This window comes from Topomyia yanbarensis, chromosome 2, assembly GCF_030247195.1.
Source record: "Topomyia yanbarensis strain Yona2022 chromosome 2, ASM3024719v1, whole genome shotgun sequence".
In the NCBI taxonomy this organism is placed as follows: Eukaryota; Metazoa; Arthropoda; class Insecta; order Diptera; family Culicidae; genus Topomyia; species Topomyia yanbarensis.
Window position 1 is genome coordinate 132,938,126 of NC_080671.1, and position 7,487 is coordinate 132,945,612.

The 7,487-nt window shown below is 40.7% G+C and overlaps 1 pseudogene; it reads left to right on the forward strand.

Moving 5' to 3' along the window:
• The first annotated feature begins 2,880 nt into the window (after positions 1-2,880).
• LOC131679766 (thioredoxin-like protein 1) lies at positions 2,881-6,671 on the forward strand (annotated as a pseudogene).
• The last annotated feature ends 816 nt before the right edge of the window (positions 6,672-7,487 follow it).

Sequence of the window (7,487 nt, forward strand, 5' to 3'; positions counted from 1 at the left end):
CCATCTTGGTTTTGAAAATGGCGTCCAAAATCAATTTCTGTCTTCTATTGACCACTCCCTTTCGAATGACACCCATATAGATGATGCTTTTCACTGTTTTGTGGTAACCGGAAATCGCCATTTTGCTTTTCAAAATGGCGTCAATTATCAATTTCCGGCTTTTGCTAGCCGTTCACTTTCAAATAACACCCATATTGATGGTGGTTTTCACTATTTTGTGGTAACCGGAAGCTGCCATCTTGGTTTTTAAAATGGCGTCAAATATCCATCCGTACGGAACCGGTGCCGGAATGGCCTTGAGGGAGCTGTAGAACCGTATGATTGGAAGAACTTCGCATTTCGTATAAAGCTATGAACCCAAATCGCTGGAATGATAGAAAAATATATACATTTTCTTAGGTTCTCCCGGAACAGTTCTCCGGTGGCCAAGATTTGTCCAATTCATGTCTATTGTGAAGGATCAATGGGAAATAGTCATATGTAGCCCATTTCAAAATACAATTACTTAAATTTATGGGATGTTTCTTCAAAACTCGTCCGTCACCCCACTGCGATGCCGGATATACCCCAAGGGAATTCGGATTAGTTCCGGAACCGGTCCACGGATTTGAACACTACTCGGTATATAGAAACTGGACTAAATTCCAGATCTTTTAAAGCCAGTTCCATCCAATTCGGTCAAAAATTGACGAAATGAGAGCAAAATTTAAACAAAATTTTCAGAAAAATTTTAGCTTGGTACTGTAAAGGTTAAAAGAATTATTCAACTTTTCTTCATATAATTCATATGCGGGATATGTCGACAGTTCCTGCAGAGTCTCTCCACAGAAGGAAAACTTTTCATGAATCTCTCCGCATTTTCAAAACCGTACCTTGTTTCTACAATGGGTAAACCTATGGCCCCATTGTTTGCAACGACAGCAGTTCATGCCCCCTGGCACAAAAAGGTAAACAGATAGACAAGCTCCGTTCAAAAGAACAAAGTTTGGAAGAACAGATCTTGTGATTGGCTTGAAATGAGGCTCAAGGAAAATAAGTTGTTTTCTTATACTCCTTGATTTTTGCTGAACGCAATTACTGGCATACCAGAATTTTCATTGACTGAAGCAAATCGTTCTGAAAGGAGCCAACCCCATATTTCGCAATTAAAGCCCCTCTCGTAGACTACACCATCAATCTCTACTTTCTGGGCGGGTACGTTGACCAAATACGCGATATATCGATGATGTCTTTGGTCCGGAAGTAGACCATCCAGGTGCCGCTTCTATTGATGGATATAATTTGTATTGAAAAGGAGACTTATCGGCATTATTTTTGCCATCGAAGAAATGTTCAAATCGACCTTCATTAAGGCTGAAAGGATGTTGGTCTTCGTACCTTCCCATTAGTTAACACTATCCTGCGGACTTAGTAAAGAAGGTTTTATCGCAGGGTATGAAAATTTAATGCAACGAAATTTAAAAGAATGGAGATATTGACACTTAGTTGCGGAACATTTGTAGTATCTGAAATCAACAAACACATTTTCGTGTTGCCGTCAGGGATGTTATGCACCTCAGAGCAAATAAAGAGAAGAATAACAAACGCTCTTTGCACTTTTCATGCGAACCACCGCTCTTCTCTTTCACAATAAACCTCCATGGCTGCACGCCACAAAGAGTAGAAATAAAGAGGCTCTTTAGTGTGTATCTTGGTCCCACGCGCACGTGAGTAGAGAAGGTAACCAAAAACATTTTTAAAACGTTCTTCCGATCACTCTTTATCTGAATTGTAGTTTGATTCGCCTTCTTACCTGCTTTCCAGTGAGGGGAGGCACAAAAAAGTGGCTCTTCAAGGTGACTCTTTGAACGAAATTGTGCAGCTCTTGGTGCACAGATCTTACTCTTTTTTGTTTTCAAGTTTCTCTTTGTGCGGTCGTTCTGCACATCGCAGTGTTTTTTTATTCAATTTGTTTATTTGATAAGGCAGGTTTACGTTAGCTTAAAGGTGCCAATCTTGGTTTGTTTTACATTTCAAATTACTTAAAACTAGGGGATTACATATTGAATTTTTTTTTAAATTAAACTAAGGAGAATTTATAGCTATACATATACACAAGGGGGTAATATAATTTTCGTAAAATTAATCGCAGTGTTTTTGTGCTGCTCTATTTTTAATCGGTGTATTTCACTCTTTGTGGCTCATTGTGTGAGCAAATAACAAGCCTGGTTGCCGTCGGTCATACAGCAAGTTTACAAAGGGCCAACAACTAGTATCGTGAAACTTTCATTTTCACTTATATACGCCATATCTGAACTTTCATATTTTGCGTTTGGCCGGTATCTCATGGAATCCCGCAATACAAGCCTTAGTAGTGAGAGATATCCCCAAATGTGGGACGAATGCGGATAACTTGGAACAGTTCGTCAACTGGGTACATTCACAGAAAATGTAAGGCTGTGAATGGGCATGGAGTGTAAAAATTACTGTATTTCGTTCGATCACGATGCAGAAAGGTTGCAGAATTCGGCTACTATATGATGATAATCCCTCTCATTAATTATTTGCATCTCTTACTTACTAGACTTTCACATCATCGCCCATCAAAACCTGTTCTCCCCATCATACCGTACTTCAAAACAGCTAGCCTCCATCGCAATTATTATAATACCATACATACATATATTGAATAACTCAATAATCGCTGAACTGAAAACGCTCCAGTTCCAAACGGATGAATCTTCAAAGGCAAAAGTCGCGACATCACCACATCACAAAACACGAAAGCTGAAACGAAAACGACCAGCTGCTCTGCAAATTCTCGCTGTCTGGTCAAATTAGAGCAATTCGATTCGACAGCTGGCAGTCCCAGCCAATGCACTAATGCGAGGCTCTAATGCCATGGCTGAGGTTATAGTTACCAACCAGCGGAACGCGACCGATACAGTAGTCGCTTTGGATCGGACCTCGACTACATGCCTGGTTCTGGCAAACCGATCGATGGTCATGTTTCATCCGATGGAGCCAACCGATGAAACGAAGCAACCAGACCCCCGAGTGGCTGTCTCAGTTCTGCTCGGTCAACCGTTCCCCGATACTGTTGGGAAGAGGGGGTGGGGGCTTCAGTCCGTGCTCGGATAGAGAGCAGTGCGGAAAATCAATCATCGCAATCTGGCTCGGGAAGGGTGGAAGGAGGAGGGGTGATGAAATGATCACGGAACATGGCACGGGGTAGCAGATTCCGAGCAAACACCAATCATATAATGAATTCAATTTACACTCTTGGCAAATAGAAGGCAAGAATGAGATTAGAAACGAGGGGAGGCGAATGCAGGGCTATAAAGTAACGCTACAGGATTACGAACCATCAGGGAATGTGGAAAAGCAGCAGAAATTACAGTAAATGCTGGTGCCAATTTGGGGCAGGTATTTGATGATCTGCTTGGATTGTCATTTTTTAGTTAATTTTGTTTCTTAAATTTTTATTTGTCTCCTCCACACGCTGCACGATGCCAAATCAGTACGTGCGCCACGTCACTACTAGTGATTAAATTTTTCATCTCCTCTTTTCATCTTGTAGGTGTCATTGCTTTTGAGAGGTTCAGGATATGTTTTCTCACTAAATCAATTTAGCCCGCTAACAACTGAGCCACTGAGGACATGAATTCACGCCTGTGTTCCATGTTTACTGAACACATACACTAAAAAGAACGACGAACTGGATTTTGCTGGCGTCGCCGGCAATAAGAAACCATTAGGTACCTACTTGTTCAACGAGACGTCTATTGCGTCCATTACATCTCCCCCGGGCAATTGCGAACGGGGAGGGAGACGAGAGGGCATCGTTTTGTGCCACGCTTCCATTATATGTTAGCTGCAAAGTTAAATAAATCAACAAATGTAACAATTTATTTTCAATTGATATTAATGATCGGTAATCATTGCTTTTTGGTGCTGGGAGAGTGCTGAAAGCTTCCTCCGAATACCCACTGCCATTGAACGGTAGTAAGTAGTAGAAGTCATTACGATTGAAGGATGTATGCCGGCTCCGTTGCTCGAAGATGCGGGCAAAATCAAATCGTAATGAGCTCGCGTGAACTGGATCCACTCGCGGAGCTTTCAAACTTGATCACTGAATTGTTAATGCAATCTGTTGTTGAAAATTAATTGAATTTTCGCTTACCAGGGCGCGGAAGCTGAGAGGAAACGGAAATCTATCACGTGCGGAGAGCGAAGTATCGATTGTTCGTACGATGGCGAGGCAAGGATTCTGTTGATTGAATTCATTAATCTTTGCAAGCCATCCATCATAATCAGTTACAGTAGTGTCTCGATTTTATGGGTGCGTGACGGTAGACATGAGTACCTAAGAGATTATGGACACCCTGCATAGTGTACGTTAGGCAAAATGGACGGAAGGCATAATTTACAAAAAAATAATAAAAACAATTACATAGCTTTTTGCTTTTTTCATATAAAGAAAGGTTATGCGATCATTCTGAAAATTGACTTCGACCATTTGACTCAATCCATCGAGATCGGAAAATGTCTGTGTGTTTTTTACAGAGCATAAAAATATTCAAAAATAACACCCTGATCAGAAAACAATGTTCCAAAACCCATTCTGGGAGGGGGTTTGAGCAACAACCCGATGTGCTAAAACAACTACTCATGCTGCTGAAACGGATTCCTCCGTGGCACTACACTGATAATATAACTTCGTAAATATAATGAAATCGATCATGCAATGCACGAATTCATTCGTTGTTTTCTGCAACGAAATACTTTCGTGCATTGTAACTAGTAGGTTTCGTTCATTTCATGAAAAAGAATGGCCGCTTGGTGAACGAATGCTTTCGTAAATTTTACACGTTTAATGTACACTGCACGAATGTAATCGTTGATAACGACACTATTTTTCGTGAATGAAACGAAACGTTTCGTTTATTTTAATAAACGTTTGTGTATAATACGAACGATTTCATTACTCACACGAATTTATTTCGTTCATCTTAGGAAAGTTTTCGTATTCATTATTTTTGCAATCGATATTTTAGGATCGATGTTTGACGACTAACTAAACTAACTAAAAGAATCGATCTGGCAAATTGATTTTATTTCAACCTGCTCACCTGTATTGAGGACTAGAAAGATTGTGGTGTGATGAAATAGATGCTTGATGAACAAAAGTTTTAGTAAATTTTACTTATCTAGTGTACATGGCCCGAATGAAACGAAATGATTCGTTTGTTTCAATAAATGTTTGCGTATATTTCGAACGACTTCGTTGGTCGCACGAATTAATTTCGTTTATTTTAGAAAAGTTTTCGTATTTGTTAGCCTCTTATTATTTTCAGTCGATCTTTTGGGATCGATGTTTGACAACTTCGATTTTTTTAATTTAAAAAAATCGATGTGGTCAAATCGATTTTACTGTGGTGTGAAGAAATGGCCGCTTGATGAACGAAAGTTTTCGTAAATTTTACTTATTTAGTGTACATTGTACGAATGTTGTCGTTGAAAACGACATTATTTTTCGTGAATGAAACGAAATGTTTTGCTTATTTTAATAAACATTTGTGTATATTACGAATGATCTCGTTGGTCGCACGAATTCATTTCGATCATCTAAGAGAAGTTTTCGTAATCATCTTCCATCGTTCATCTCTCGTCATTCGCGATTAGTTAAATTTTGTGAGGAGTAAAGTGCATAACGTTAAAAGTTAATTAAGTAGTTAATTTCTCCGGGTAAAATAGTGGCCCTGTAACTAGAATCTTCATCTAACCGATAGCAGCGCAAGAAACTATTCAGCATGGCTGTTTAAAGCAATCACCGATGAAGCTCACTTCCAAACCAAACTAGCCGCAGCAGGAGGAAAATTGGTCGTTGAGGATTTTACCGCAGCTTGGTGTGGACCGTGCCGAAGCATATCGCATTTGTTCGATCAGCTTCCGGCGAAATATCCAAAGGCTGTGTTTCTCAAGGCGGACGTCGACAGATGTACCGAAACGGCGCCGTCCCAGGGCATGTCGACCATGCCAATGTTTATTTTCTACCGAGCCAGAACAAAGATTGACAGGGTGCAGGGTGCAGACATTAATGGACTTGAAGCCAAAATACAGAAACAATACGTCGCCAGCTTGTATGAATCTGGAGAAGATTACGGTCATGGAATGATGGACTTGAACACCTTCATCCAGAAGAACCAGTGCGAATGTTTGAACGAATCGAACGACCACCCGATGGTGAATGCGCTCAGTTCCAGCGGTGGTCATCTGGTGTTGTGACAAACAGTTGATCGTTTCGATTACCTTCAATCAGTTGGTCAAAATCAGTGCCATCAAGTTCAAAGCACCGCCCTCTCACGGACCGAAAAAAAACAGAGAATCTTTATCAATCAACTAAGCACCATCGGTTTCGATATGGCCGAATCGCAAGTTTCGGTGCAGGATCTGGTACTGGGGCAGAAGGATCTTGTGTCGGGATCGCCGATTCCGTTGCGCTTCGTTAAATTTCTGAACGTGCAGAATATGCAGCTGTTCGTGGAGGATAACCATTCTGGTGACGAGACGACCATTATCGATCATTTGGCCTTCATCGGGTCACCGATTGCAACGACTAAGATGGATGACTTCCAGCGGGTGGCTGGGAAGAAGGGTGAAAGCCACTAGATTGTTTGAGCCGCCGGGAGAAGGATCATTAGAAGGCGGTGGATTGGTGCGGTGACGAATATGTTTGATCGTATATTTAAAAGGTTAAAGATAGTGATGCGCGTTAACTTGTTCTTTTTTATAAATTGTTCAATAAAATAATGAGCAGGAAAAAATGGCCTATTATTTTGATATTGCTCCGGCAGAGAAAAACTCAATCTTATTCATACAAAACCAACGAGCAGTTCGCGATGGCTCAGCTGCATCCGTACAGCTCCAGATTCTAGATCAACTGGAAACGAAAGAGGTTCAGGAAATCTTCCTGAAACCGGCGGGCACGGATACGGCTACTAAATAGTCAGACTGAGACTGTCGTGATGAGTTGTTGACGTATTCTACCTCTATTGAAGCTTTTTTGACGTTGACGGTTTGACGAATAGTACTCGTAAATATTACAAAGATGTTCGTATATAGTAGCGAACAATTCGTTTGCCGAATGAAGCTGTTTCGTAATAAGCCAACGAAAGTATTCACGAAAAATTCGTAATAAAAAATGTTTCAATAGAACTACGAACGATTCATCATATGTACGAAAAAATTCGTGTATTTTATGAAAATTGTCTGTACGAAACAAATTCCTGGCGATTTACGAATATATTCTATCAGTGTACGACATTGCGTCATTACTTCGGGGAGGAGTTTTTCACGCGCGCAGCACCCACTCTAATCTAACTACTTCGTAGTTAGTTCCTTCAGTGGCGTTAAAGAACCACTCTTCGATACAGCACCAGTTTTCGACCAACCACACAAATTGGCCATTTCTGCACGGCAGTATGAAAGCTAGCTGTGGATCGAGA